A 15,948-nucleotide genomic window follows, 5' to 3' on the forward strand; every position below is an offset into this window, starting at 1 on the left:
CATCAGTTCATACTTACGTTGTTTTTTATCAAGGCAATTAAATCAAATAGTCCCAAAGTAATACTTACAAAATAGCTCTGATTGCAAATCTGATCGATTTGCTTATCTGTGGAGCCCACTGTGAATATCAGGATTCAATTCCAGACCGTCTTCCACTTGTAAAACCATCTTCAACACTATGCAATCCTTAACACCATAGGCTACAAATAAGAAGCAATATGCTCTTCAAACTGTGGGCATGATGGCAGATTGGTAAAAGCTTTAGCCTGTGGTGTAACACTTAATTATTCCAAGAAACACATTAATTGTTTTTTTTCCCCCCATGTTTTTATTTTTAATTCACAGCACTGATCAAAAAGGAGGTATCAGAATATGGGTGGGGGAGGGGCATTCTATCTGTGACAGACACTGAAGAGGTCTGCGCATGAAAAATGAATGAATGAATGCGACGTGGGCGCCAAGGACAGAGCTCTGCGGGACCCTGCCCCATGGCCCCGGGCCTGGGCCAGGCCTGGGTCAGACCCTCCCTGACCCCCATGGCTCGGACACGAGCGGGGCCCAGAGATGTCCAAGCCCGGGTCAAGTGCGTCCATTCAGACGGGACGAGCCAGCGGACCGGGAGCGCCCATGCCTCCAAAGGGGACCGTCTAGACGCTGTCACTCTACCCAAATGTGAAGCTGGTATTCCCAAGGGGGCCATAATGCAATTGTTCTGGTGTCTGCGGCCTCCCCTCATTCCACAGCCAAATCCCAGGCAATTGTCACTCTAAGACACAGCAACCCCCAGAGTGAATGTGATGTTTTGCAGAACATAATAAAACTTAAAAATAACTCACTCCAAATTGCCTGAAACCATGTTTATGATATAATGAGGAATAACTAACGAATAAAATGAATTTTAATGACGTGTTTTTATACCATTTTAATGTTCCATCTAACAACGTTCTGTATAAAAATGTTTCACTGTTCATCACAAATGCTGATGAGACCTATTTCCAAAATGCAATGTTTAACATAATTTAGCTTTGATTGAATTAAATTGTGACCCCTTAAATACATTCTTATTTTTTTTATAGATGTAAGAATGGCAAGATACATATCCCGATGAACAAATTAGGAACATAAAACAACAAGAATGTAAAATTCAATTGGATCCATATTTTGTAAACAATGAACTGCAAATATTGTGTTTATGCGTGTACGTTGGTTAGGTTGATATTCACATGAGCACTAATATAACTTTTTTGTTGCATCCCCATTGTGAGTCAGACACCATGTCACATTGGAAATAATGGAGCAAAACACTGAGCTATACACCAATTACCTCCTTCCAGAGCGGTGAATTACAGCGTAGCACACAGCAACCACCACAAATCAACTCCGTCAACTTTGAGTGTGTGTGAGTGTGTGTGCGCGTGCGTGCGTGTGTGTGTGTATGTGTCTGTTTGTGCGTGCGTGTGTGTGTGTGTGTATGTGTGTGTGTGTGTGTGTGGGGGGGGGGGTATATTGTGACTTAGTAATGAATAATTGGCTGGAGGGGCATTGTGGTTTTCGGACAGGTGCGAGACAGTCTTATTAGATGGCCATTAGCGGACGAGACAGGAAGAGACCACTCGTATTCAATGACCCCCGAGGGAGCACGGGGCCGCACCCCCAGTGCTCTCTGGCGGTGTCACACGAATCCGACACCGGCAACCTTACATGCAAATACGAGTGTGAGAAACTTCGGCTGAGCCGGAGAACAGCTCTCCTTCAAAAAAACGTCCCTGAACCACAGCAGAGAACAGCTGAGCAGACAGCTGACTGCAGCCATCTCTGCCTCAGTAACGCAGGCCTGAGACCGCCTGCCTGTTCCACTGCACCGCTACACAGGTAAACAGTCACCGAGTCATTGGCATTGTGTACTTTGCAGGCTGGTGCCTCGACGGGCAAAAAAGCAGGCTGAAGGGCACAGGGGAATTGTCTTATGCACTTTTCATTCCCCTTCCATGGTGTCTGATGGTCTGACAATTTTATCGCTACTTCAGATTTGGAAAAACTCTCTCTGACGAAAGCAGATTAATAAAAAGCATCAAAACAACAAAAAGCCAATGTGGAGACAACAGAGTCATTCCGAAGTTTCTGCGTAAATCTGTATGAAAGTATGAAAGTATGAAAGCCATGGGGGTACAGTCACGATAATACTGGTTCATTTGAAGATGGAAGCTTGTCTGTCTGTCTGCCTATTACTTTATCAATCTGACCGTCCTTATTTCAAATTATCCAACCCCTTAGATGCCAGTAAATTTTTAAAGTTCTTACAGATCCCTGACTAACCAAAATGTACAAACTATAATTTTTCTTTCTCTGAATATTAGTTGATAAAAGCTTCTTTTAAAACTGTCAGTGATTTACCAGTATCTAAAGGTTTAAAATCTACCAGATAAAGTGCCATGCCAATTTCACCTAGCTATCATCTATTCATCCATCAATCCCTCCATGTACTTCCTCAAACTTAAAGCAGTAATCCGGACATTTATTTTCCTACAGAAAACTGTGACATCTCAACAGTTTTCACTCTAACCATAACATCTTCAATGACAGGTTCTACTGCATACCTTCACTAAAGCAGCTGGCCAGACCAACTGCCCATCTGTTAAGCACCTGCCTGCCTCCTGCAAGCTGTTCCTCCATAACACTCCCTGCTGTTAAATACTGTACACATTTTACACACAAGGGTACATTACATTATGTCCTGAAATTATGTTTCCATTTACGCAAAACGTGGACTGCACATTATGGCAATGACATCACTGCCCAAAAGGGGCTTGTGGGCAAAACGCTCACTGCAATACGCATTCCATGGTTACACAGCACAGGGTTACACTGTACAAAGACCATCAATATTTCACTCATGACCTAAGAGGGTCTCTAGAGACCACACTATTTCCTGGAACACCGGGAAGAGGACTGAGTCACGTATTTCGTAAACATTTGCCCTGGGACAATACTACGGCGTAGGGGAATCACGGCGACCGGGTTTGGAGAGAAATGCAGCTTCCGGCTCCTCATGGAAACATCACCGTCCGGATGGTACACGCCTTCCCAAGTCAGAACAGCTCGGTCAGACAGGCCAAAGTAAGGCTTGACCCACTGCAGCTTGCGTTAGCCTCCTTACACATTTCACATTTCTACTGTGCAGCTAGACCTCACCTGCAGCAGGCAATGGAGCATGCACCATTTTCAGAATATTTTAATCACATTAAAACTACCAGCAGGAAACCAAATCACTGCTGCTTTTTCCATTAACAGGCGAAAACCTGCAGTTGTGTGAGACACAGTATATCCATCTTTAAGAGGCATGATTTGACAGATTTCTTTGTGATATTAAGTGCATAGAACATTATTTAAATTTTTGTCAAAAGAAGACAAGTTCATTGAAAAAGTCAATAAAATCATGAAAGCAATAGGTAACTGTATAAGGCATAAATAAAAAAAAACATTCCACACTGTATTACTTCAGAACTCTAAGACAAGATACATATCAGGAACTTTCTGCCAGATGTAGACAAGACAAGTTGTGGCAAATAGGTTGGTTAATATAGGGTTATACAGAATTTCACATTAACATTATTAAATAATATGGTGCACACATTAGTCTGCCACACTATAACCATCTAATTAAAGCTAAGATAATCATTACATATTTTATCTATAGAAATTCATTTTCAAATCAGTTAAAGATTAATGCGTGTAGAAAATGTAGTTTTAAAAGCTCTAAATGTCTACCGTCTACACTATTTAGAAAATGCTATGATGGATGAAAAAGACATGTGAAGGTATACTATTTCAACTGTGGTTGTTCATAATTCTAATAAGGAGTGCTACTGTTAGCAAGGGGATTTATGTTTTATGAAAGCATGACAAATTAGACAAGGTGAAAGTTTATATCACTATCACAAATACATCAAATAATTTACTTGCTGTAAATCTAGTTAAAATATGTGCAGATGTACTGATAAGGTTGTTAGGCTCAAATAAGATTTTAGGTTAAGTTAAAAGCTAAACTCAATTTTCGACCACTGTAGAATCAGCAAATAAAATTGCACCAATATATGTTTCAATATATGTGTTCTACTGCACATTTGGTTTTATATTATATAATGTTTGCCTACAACAGTGATTGTTAGACAGAAATAAAGTGCTCAATTTCTAACAAACCAGGTTTTGATCAATGCTTATTGTAATTATCACATTTCCTAACATTTCCCATTTAAAAGGTGTTGGCCATTTTGTATTGTCAATACAGAAGAACTAGTAATCTTCGTGTTCTGGCATACTTTCATACACACGTGATATTATTTGGAATCCTACAGAATCTTACAGCTGAGACTACATGAAAACAGAACTCACACAGGGTCAGATGAAAAAAAAGCCTGTCCGCCCAGCTAGCTGGCAAGGAACAGCGAGGAGTGACGGTAGAAGAAACAATTAAAGCAAAATTCTGCACAAAGGCTTTGACAGATGCAGAGAGAAACACTCTGGTCCATGTATACAACTGACATTAGCTAATACTTTGGGAATGGGGGAGGGAGTGGTGCATTTTTACATCGGAGAAGCTTTTATTCTTCGCCACACAAACGTGACGCTTTTTCTGAAGGTGATTGTACGAAAGTGTAAGCAGGGCCAGCATAAGAAAAATAGAGTAGAATTTCTCACTCACTGAAGTATGTATGTGTGTGCGTGTGTGTGTTTGTGTGTGTGAGAGAGAGAGTGCGTGTGTGTGTGTGTGAGAGAGAGAGTGCGTGTGTGTGTGTGAGAGAGAGAGAGTGTGAGAGTGTGTGTGTGTGTGTGTGTGTGCGTACAAAATTAATTTGTGTTAGTCTGAATTTGTTTGTCCAAATAAAAACAGAAGAGAAGTGGTTAATATGCAGCCGACAGCCGCTGCTGCAATTTGTCCCCGCCAAGTTCAGACTGTTCCATTCTGAGAGTTAGACATGGCTGAGAGGTTTTCACGTTCAAGTTGGAGGACAGACCGAGGGCCGGTTCAACTGCCAGCCTCTCGCTTTTCTACAGGCCCTCCTCGGTGTTGTTGATATTCGTACATTTCAATTGAGGAGGCCAGAGACTGCAGCTGCCCGTCTTGCACGCATGAATAGGGGAGACTTTCTTTTTTCCTTTTTTTTTTGGGGGGGGGGGGGGGAGGGGGGGTGTGTGTGTGGAGACACAGTGAATGCTTTCCCGATGAGAGATGAGGCATATTGAAAACTATATTAAATTACCCTGATTAAGAATTTAGCCACGAACAGGGGAGCTGTGGAGGATCTCTATAGGCAGGCCTGGGGGCCATTCATCCCGGGAGCGCGCGGGTCAAAAGGTTCCCCAAGTTCACAGGCTCCGGGGCTTTGTTATGCTAACGCTCGATCTCAAATCAGCGGCCCGACGGAGCATGAAACAGAAATGATTCCTTGAGAACTTTCAGTAAGTTGTCATCCCGAGTCCCGCCAATACCAGCGCCAGTTTGAATCTGAAAACTTTTTTTGTCAGGAAGAGGGGGGGGAAAGGACCCTTGGTGCTAATGAATGCCTCGCCCCGGCTAACTACCAATAGAGTTGACTCTCTCCAGACTCGTAATTCAGCGAGTCTGAAGTGGATTGTTTTAGAACGATAAAGACACTTTGTCCTCTGGTTTGTGCAGGAAAAAAATTAAGTGTGCAAAAACAGAAGCTACGGTTCTCTATGGCCGTTTCAGACTTTAAATAAAAATGCACAAAATATGTGTAGCAAACATGTCCAAATGCAATCGCAGAAATCCTGCACAAAATCAGGTCTGTGAATTTTGTCACAAAATAAAATGGACTGCAATCTGTAATTCTCTTAAAAGATGGCGATTTCTAAGCATGTCCTGCTGTTTTATAAGCTTGAAAGGGTATACAATTGACAGTTTAATCAACTCCAGAGAAATGTGGATACATTTTAAATAATTGCACTGTTAATTTGATGAATAGTGATTCAATGTTGGAGATATTTTATTAGTATATCCAGTACGATAATTGAACAAGATAGCTGATATTTGTGACTACTCTGCATAAAACTGACACTACAAACACACAAGAGAAACAATCTAGGTGACAATGTTGTGTTATCATTATTTTTACAGGCACACTGAATGCTTTTACATTACAAAATAATTATATAAAAAATTATATAATTATATAAAGAAATGTTATTATCAATTATCAAGTCATAAAATAATCACAGAGAAAAACCATTTGATTGTTTGAAGGAAATTTCATAAATATTTTCAAAGCCAATGTGAAATAAGGTCCAAGTAAAGAAAAAATTCTGGATTGTTTTTTAAACATTACAAAATGTAAAAACATTATTACAGTATGTGACAAGTAGCCTATATAATAACAGCGGCATTATAAGTCTGTTTCTAATTGAAATTTAGAAACAGACCTATGAATTAATTTAACTTGGCAAGAAGACCATATAGACCTATATCACTTGCATTGTACAACAAACATTTATCAAATATTCTGTCAAAATACACATCAAAATAACATATATTGTTAGATCATAACTGGTTTTAAGAAAATAAATCATTTAACAGTAGCATAATGATAATAAAGGATGTATAATTTTCTTGTTTTAATGACTTACTAAGCATTTTATTAAACATAATTTATACCACACAATGAAAAGGAATGTCATAATGTCTATTTTTATTTCCATATTATACTGTACTTCTTCTAGCGAAATCTAAACTTATTTTGAAACTTATTTGTAATGTTGAATAAATATCTGATAGTGCTATTCTAAAAATGAAAAACTGCAGCTTTTTCTATTGTTAATGTGTTATTCATCAGCCCAGAAATACATCTCTACAACAATTACAAAATAATGTATTTTCCTCAGAGAACACCTCTGCAACAAGAATTTCATTTATAAATTTTCAGTTCAAAATGATGTTCCTCCAAAAAATAAATAAATAAATAAATGACATAATTTTACAGTCATCGGTGACATAAAAGAATCTAAAACAGGCCTGCAAAAATTCATGAAAAATTTATGAGGGATCAAAGGTCAAATGTCACTGAAACAATTTTAACCCCTTGGGTCACAAGTTTAAAGACCAAAGGCTTGTAGTATAATTGTAACCTTTGGCCGGATATGGATTTCTAAACACAAATTCCACTAAAACATGTTGCTCCTTATGAATCGCATTCAGTTACACAATTCATCTACCTTTGTAATAACCAATACATTAAATAAATAACAGATAACAAATTAATAATAATAATAGGCCTGCACAGATATCACTAGATATCACTACACATATACAGACACAATAAAAATGATATTATACTCTATGTTCTTATATTTTGTGAAATATTTTCAAATACTAATCTACACATTTTTAGCAGTTGTACACAAATTCACTGAATTAAACTTACCCAAACAAGCACTAAAATAACATATGGATATTACGAACAACATTTTTCAAATGTTGGCCAATATTGTCTTTAAATGATAAATAATTGAGATATGGCACGGTAATAATAATAATAATAATAATAATAATAATAATATCATCCAGACGTAAGCCTCCTTGTACATTCCAATAAGCCACAATCCTCACTCACCTTTATTTGACATTTTCAACTAAAGGGAAATCCATTGTTTATCAAAAAATATAAAAGATATTTCCCGCACACGATAGGCAAACGTACATTCTCCTAACCACCATGAGTCCTCCATTTAAAGAGACTTAATGACCATTCTGATTGCGTTTCCAACTAACAAATAATTTACCAGAGCCTGCCTTGCATTTCATTAAAATCTCATTAAATTATCTGTGGTCCAATGGAAAATTCTGTGTTGAACGGCCAAGATTCACATCCATGCTAATCATTTATTTTAAAGGAAAATGTAAAATTGAAAGGACTGCACTGGACGAATTATGGAAAAGTGGAGAAATTACACTTTCTGAAATTACAATAGAGACACAGAGAAGCCATTATCACATAGTTAACACAAATGAAATGGGTTTATCCTGCTTTCCTGCAATCCATTACACACCTCTTGACAAAACTAGTTTCACAATAAAAGTCGATTCTTTGTAGCATTTGTGTCCTTTCAAGCTTTCATTTTATTGTGATGGTTGACGCATGAATTTTAATCTCCTAGTCAGTTTCTACAGACACTTGTACCCTGGTCTTCCAATGTAGCTTAATATTTATTTTTCCTTCAGATATGAGAGAAAAATAGGTGATCACTCAGTATTCTTGCAGAGTTTATTGGTAGTGCTCAATCGTAATGTAGGTTCCTAGCAGGGCTACATGCTGACCTCCAGATATGGGTCAATAGGCTGTGGTAATTTCCCAGATGCAATAGTCCAATAGGCTTGCTTTCACAGAAAGGTCCACTCGGAGTCACCATAACAATTTGAAATTCACAACAAATGGTCAGTTTTGATCAATATTTACAGATCGGTTTACATGAGTGAGCAGTAAAAGACACTGGCATCCAGTCTGACATGCAAAGCCTGCAGTACGAAGAACAAAGCCAGACATTCATTCAAGGCCTCGTGGTTGTGTATGTCAAGCACACTGGTGAATGCTTCTACAGCAAGCAGATTTACAGCAATGCAAATCAGCATTATACATCTGTAACCCACCACTCACCGTCCAACGCAATCTTGATACCAGCTAGTCTAAAGGGATGATCATAATGATGCTGCATAAACATAATGTATTTACTTGGACAGTAGGTTGTGCAGTAAGAATCATTATAATTAATTAATATGAAATTATTTCTCTAAAACACTAAATTAAAAAATCTCCAAATTTATGTTTGAGAAGAGGCTAGACAGGTCACATTGAAAGCAAAAAAACTATTTTCAGGTTTCAGGAAAGCTTGCATGGCGAGCCGTCGACCTGAAAGACAATGGTCTACCCTAACCCGCATCTGCCTGAATAGATAGCTGTGGCGCAGAAAAAAACTGTAAGCCTGCTGGGCCCCTCCCTCTTCATTAAAACGCCCCATTGAAGGAGAGGGTCGGGGTGCAAGGGGAGGAAAGGTGGGCAGGTTCTCAGGAAGGGTCAATGTGACCCAATATGCCATTAAAGTTCAGCGTTATCAACATGGCAACATACACAACAGCAACCAGCCGGCGACAAGCAGTCCAGTAACACGTTATAAGTGGTTAGTTCAACGGTATCTCGTCATTTTAAAAAATGGGCTTAAACTCATAAAGTGTGGTAAACTGGTGTACAGAACAGCCCATGTTATTTTTTAACTTTTTATTGAATTTATTTTCAACGTAAGAGAATTAGCATCTTGTTGTTTACTCAGTCCATTAACTGAGCTATGCATGCATGCCCCACTGCCATCTGTGGGCTTCCTGGATTAGAGAAAACAGCACCTTTGTACAGGCTAGCACAACAGAAGGGCTCGTTCGTGGAGCATGTATTTGTGAATTTTGTTACAAAGTGATCACCCTGAAAGTCAGAGAAGACTAATGCAATACAAAAAAAATCAGTAAAGTCAATTTCAAGCCCTTGTTTTTTTAATGCAGGGTGTAGGTTCACAAAGCAAAATCTAATTTCTGTTTGCAGTAATTGTTTCCAGTAATTGTCTAATCAATCCTGTAATATGCACATGATGTAGAGCGCTAGGAGACAGCTGGGGCAAACTGATACCCGCATCGCAGGAAGAGGCAACCCACGTCCAGCGATACTGTGTAGTGACATCACATCACTTCCATTATCGTGACGGACCTATGACCTGCTATGAGAACCACACTTGTGGTTGAACTGTCTGGAACTGCAGGGTTCTCCAGACCACACATTCTAGGACCACAATGAACCATCATTAATGCTTTACTTTTTTTTGCGTTATCAAAAACCTCTTTAAATAGGGTTAGTGGAGGGAATGCAGAGGATGATGTGGCATGACAGTTATGAGCTATTATGGCGGTTGGAACCATATGAACCCACCAGAGCAGCTCATCGAGTCTAACTCGTGCATGGGAAAGATAAAACTGGCGAAAAGCTGAAAACGGGTTACAAATATAGCTTCCGTCTATTTATTAAGGTGAATGTTTATTATATAATATAATATATTATATGATATATATAATGCAATGTATTGTTATAGGCTGAAAAGCACGATGCTCAAGATTCCCTATCTTTCCTCTTGGATGATCCCAATTCTGATCATTTGTTTTCTACTTTACACTCATAAGCTGATTTATAACAAGGACTTGATATGCACCACTGAGCAGCTGAGTTACGCCCAAAAAATTGATGATCCAAGTGAAACAAACAGATGACAGCATGGATGTAATGGCAGTTAATGAGTGCTTCTTAGCTTAAACTATTAAAAAAATGTATTTTCATGTTTATTGTTAACTTAATATAAATAATGGTATGCAAAACCATACAAAACTGCATTGTTTAAGTTCAAGGGTCATCAAAAAGGGAAGAATGCAAACGACGAACTGAGTTAGAAACATGTTACATGTTTAGCACACAGAATAAAGTAATTTTTCACTGCCCTTATGCAATATATCTGAACAGTGAGAGAGCTTTACAATGTATAATGTTCACTGGTAAGAGCATTTCAAAAGTAAATGTAACAATTTGTCTAAGCATATTCAGCATGTGGCATTATTATACTATAGCAGTATATTTGTCCTTCAGAAATTAAGAGCACAATGAAGATGACAGGACTGAGGAATTGACACCTGGATTAGAGGAGGACAGGTACATCACTTTTGAAGCAGAGAAGTTTTAGACATGTTAACTCAGAAATAGCAGATCAGAGCTCAGAGCAAACAACGGAATGCACTTCCATTTCTGGCATGCAATCTGTCAATGATTCAACCTTGTGTTGTCAATTCCTTACTCCTACATGGGAATAAAAAGAAAAGAGAGATGTGTTTGCAGTCATTTGTTCTCCACCTCCTGCTGAGGTCTAACGGTCTTTGCGCCAGCGCGGTTTATCTGTCGCATATTCTGAGGGCTACATAAGGTGAATATTGGGAGTGCTTGTTTCTTTTCATGAATGGAATATGAAAATACACAACTTACGATACAATTACAGCATTGTGCAAACTGATATGTTCCCCACCATGCATAACACACACAATCTATTAAACTACATGAACTAATGAACTAAATAACTGTTTAATTTTTAATACATGAAGTGTGTAGCGCTGCTTTGGTTACTTTCCCACACGCATTCAGCAGTCCTTTTGTTGTGACTAGCACTGTACACTTCCCTTTGTCTCTCTACTTTCCACTCCTCAACAACAGCACAACACCCCTCGTCTGTGCCTCTTAAATATGTGTCAGCTGTCTCATTAGCCTCCTCAGTAAGAGTCCAGATGACAGGCAGCTGTACAGGATTTTACTTGCTACTTGGGAAGTGGAGTTCTTTCAGAAATTGAATGTCAAGCATGGAAGTATACAGCTGGATATATATACAGGTAAAGTACCATGCTCAAGGTGTCCTACCTGGGAATCGAATCTGTGACCTTTAGGTTACAAGACCAGCTCCTTACCCATTATACTACACTGCCGCCCGCCCATGGACCAGGGAACCAAAAAAAAACCAAACAGTTACACCAGAAAGAGAGACAGTACATTACAGCGTGATGTTGCAGTTGACTGTGCAAGGCTATGCTGTAGCAACCAATCATGCCGTTCGCGCCGGGCTCTCAGTGGTTGCAGTAAACTTACAGTGAAGTATACTATACACCGTTGGAAAGCTTATACTGCCCTGCACTGGATAAAAGAGTTATCAATCAAACCAAGTCAAACTGAAGAGAGTTACTAAGTTGTAAAAAGCAAGTGGGTTTGTGCGTGGCCAATTTAAATGCCCCCGCTTTATATTTGCACGTTTATTTCTCAAGCAGATTGTTCAAGAATAAATAACTACTGAATCTTGAAAGGGACATCTGTACGTGTAAAATCAATAATAAGATTGAATGTTTATTTAACAACTCAGTGAGCTGTATTTTTTCACTGCTGTATTGGCATATCTTTGGGCTAGTGTTGGCATATGTTGTTTCTACAAGGGAATACAATTTTTTGGTGGTGAAAGAATATTTTCATGAACTCAGACACTATTGTGTCATGCTTAGGGGGGGTATACTTGCAGATGAGACGGCAGGGAGGGGGTGTGTGTTAAATGGACAAACTACATGACAATGATGGCACTTACTGTAGAAGCTCTGTATTTGGCATAGGCCCAGTTGCTTTGTATCATCTACTAATAAAGGGGGCTCCATAAATTTCACATTTCCATGTGACACAAACTTTTAATAACCACATTCTCTTCAGATGACAAGATTAAAAAACTAAGTTAAGTTACATGAAATTATTTATGAAACAATGGGTAGCACTGCTTTGGAATAGAGGATATGAGCTAAGATAGCCAATATTGTTTGGTGTAACTAGGCCTCATTTTGAAATCAACAATTTTAAGGGCAGGCCCATTTGCAAGTTTTAATGAATGACTTAAACGCAGTGCTTTGTATGAGTTTTGGTACATTTTTGAAAACGTGTTTTTGTTCATCGGTAGATAGTGTACTCTTAAATTCTGCCAGAGCAATCATCCCTGAAAGGTTTTGCTGAAATCGTTCTAAACCGCAGTGAAAGAGCAACAGACCCACAAGTTTCGTCTTTTTTGTGCGGTTCCTCAAATACACGTTATTTGATTTGTATTTTGCCAGGCCAGCACCTCGTGATAACTCCCTTTTTACACACAGGCAATCTTGAGGCGAATCTCTGCAGGCCAACTACCAAATGCAAAATAACAAACTCAATGCAGTATGACTGAATCACTGAACAGCCGACATTTTTTATGGAAATTCAAATAATGCACATAAAACGCTCTCTACTTCTTATCCTAAAACTGAGAGAGCACAAATGCAAAATGAAACGAAACTGTTAACGTACCCCACAGCCTGCAGTTAGTTGCGTGGAAGAAGGCGTTTTCCTGGCGAATTAATCTCTTGTCATTCCGCTCAATTCTGAATTTCCTTGTCAAATCCCTCTTGAAGAAACGCTCAAATGGCCATTGCGTGTATGTAGCGCAGGTGGCAAGAACAGTTGTACAGGTGCTTGCACACTCCTCGAACTTCCTCAAACAATCCAAACGTTTGCGGTATTTTGAATGTTAGGAAAAATGGAAGTGGCACAGAGCTGCACAGTCCCGAGATAAACGTCGCATTGGCCATATATAGGCCTATCATTACCTTTATCAATCGTTTGCATTACTCCATTGTAATTTCAACGTTTCTTCAGCGTTGGAATACTAGTGCGATCTGGTAATATTACTGCAATTTGACCTTTCAACGCCACCATGCTGACTACTGGATGTGGGGCCTCAGCCAAAGATAGGCTACTTCCCCTCAAGGGAATCTTTGCCTCAACATTTCCGCTAGTCAGTGACATAGAGCCAATGTAATTCCACAATGAAATCCGTTGCGTCCTATACTGATTTACTGCGGTGTCAAATCGTACATGGACACGTGCTAGTCCCTTCAATTCACCTATGCTTACTGTAATGAGGCTGCTCTATTGATTTAGTTTGATTTAGTAGGCTACTTAACTTCAAAAACAAACAGAAGATTTAAAAAATAATGTGAAAACCTTTAAAAAAGCATGACCTGGAGAGAAGTTAGTAGAGATTACCGGCTAATGACTCTTCAGGTGTTACTGTTTGGTGCAATTATTACTCAGGAATGGCCAACTCAGCTGAAGATATCCTATCACTTGATATTGCTTGCACGATGACTGGGGGAAGTGATTTTGCAGAAGTGAACAGAAGTGTCCTGCCTGTTTGATTTGTGACAATTTAACATGATACTCTGCCATGGAGACCATGGGACAGAATCAAATAATGCAGATAGAGAAATGGAATATGGAAATCACAGCACCGTCACAAATTTTTTTTATTTTTTATTATCTTTTGGCTAGTATATATTTAACATCAATAGAGGGGATGATAAAAAGTACATGTCGTACCACATTTAAAAAAGCAATCCTGACATAAAATACAACAAAATAAAGACCACTAAACGATGCAGCTAAATGAGGCCAATGACAAACTGCAGAGTGTTTGACCTGTTCAGTGTGGCACAAATGGTCCTATGAAACCACTCTGTTGACTGTTATCACCCACCATAACTACAATAACAAGGGAACAGGATGACTACTTTCTAAGAAGTATTCAAGCACCTCATCTTATAACTGTTGGCCTATGTTCCTTTAAGTTTGGGTGTCACCTCCAAAGAGAAGCACCTGATCAAATGGGTGCAGGTACTTGAATCAATCAAAGTGATCGCCAGAATGTGTACATGCAGGTGTCTAATGCATGGAAAAAAAACTTACTACAGGTTTTATCATCAGACCTTTAAATGACAAAAAAAAAATTTGTCAGATATGCCATGTGTGCAAGTGTCTCATGTTTTAGCTGGTTAGCTTGATTTTTTTGAGCATGAAAAAAATATTTCCCAAAATAATGTCTTAATCAACGATAAATAAATAGATAAATAAATAACAAAACAAAAAACAAAAACTTGATAGCACATTGGTAAACATTCTTTTTAAAATTTAGACTAGCATTTGAATAATTAGCTCAAACATTGTGCTAAATGCTGCAAATTTGGGAAAGATTAAAATATGGAAGTGACAGGTATGACATGTTCTCTCACTGCAGCTGTGCTGGAAGTTGTAACTTTGGAGACACTGAAGGCCTGTACCACATAGTTTTTTATGACTTAAAGCTAAAAAAAAAAAAAAAAAAACTGTTCTAAACTCATTATTTTTAACAAGATGTAGTTACTGTGATTTTGCAGTGTCGTAGACGAAGCTCTAGAGTCGCACATTGCCCTCAGCAATGTCAGGCATGCACTCATTTACAGTTGGCGGTGACTCCAGACAGATTACTCAGCTCTCTAGGTGGGACCAGATTTCTTAAACAGATCTCCCTGATTGGAGCATGGCCCTCCACCAAACGGAGGCAGTCCAGTTGTTGGGCAGGATATCATTCATCTTGGGATACAGGACCCAAGCCACCAAGGATGATCTCAGGGGAATGTTTAACTGCTCTTGGTTCCTTCAGCTGGTTGGATGAAAACAGTTGAACTTGAAAGGGTGGCGGGCAGTCCCTGCTAGCTTCCTCCCCTCCCTCACCTCCTACATGAGGATGTTCCTGAGAAGGTATTGACTATGGGCTTACAACCGTACTGCACACTGCAGCCAGCAGCCAAATCATCACATCAGCCTGGAACCCCTGCCATGAACCAGCGATTTCAGGTGCCCTGCTGCTTTCGCAAAAATGCCAGTTTGCCAAATCTCAAATCCACAACACTTGGGGGGTAGGATTTTTCCCCCTATTCCTTGTGCAATCTGTTCTCATTATCAGCTGTGAAAGATAAGGCAGGTGCAATAGTGCTGGTAACAGCAGTTACCAAATTCCCTTCCCGATACAGGAATCCTAAAGGTCATACTTGCTTGAGAGAAGGTGCCGTTTTCATGCACATTTCTTTTCCTTGATTACCGTATTTGTTCTTCCCATACGGCTCTGTGTGGTTCCGGAGCTTGACAGTAAAGTTCTTCTTTATTGTCATGCAGAGGCAAACGCAAATCTCATCTGATTCCTAGTTGTGTATTCTGCAACACCCAGCCAGGTTAACTGAGAGTGATGGTGGATCTTGTGGGGATTTGGTGTTTCCAGTGTGGCAGGAGGCAGTAATGACATATTGGAAATGCCAATATGCACTACAGCCTGCCTGCCTTACATGAATTATGCACTTGAAATGAGTTTCTGAGACAACTCTCTTCTGTAGGTGCCATGGATAATGCACACAATGCCAATATTTTAAACATGTCTACCTTTTTGTCTTTTGAATCTCCTTTGCTTTTTTGGTTCTGCTTATTGTTGTACATG

General features: G+C 39.2%; 1 long non-coding RNA gene across 1 annotated transcript in view; it reads right to left on the minus strand.

Annotated features, from left to right (window-relative positions):
* Positions 1–13,397, minus strand: part of LOC118212398 — a 190,871-nt gene extending 177,474 nt beyond the window's left edge. Inside the window, exon 1 of the long non-coding RNA XR_004762212.1 lies at positions 12,951–13,397. This is a non-coding gene — a long non-coding RNA (uncharacterized LOC118212398). The remainder of the gene's footprint in view (positions 1–12,950) is intronic.
* Between the last annotated feature and the right edge of the window lie 2,551 nt (positions 13,398–15,948).

This window comes from Anguilla anguilla, chromosome 14, assembly GCF_013347855.1.
Source record: "Anguilla anguilla isolate fAngAng1 chromosome 14, fAngAng1.pri, whole genome shotgun sequence".
In the NCBI taxonomy this organism is placed as follows: Eukaryota; Metazoa; Chordata; class Actinopteri; order Anguilliformes; family Anguillidae; genus Anguilla; species Anguilla anguilla.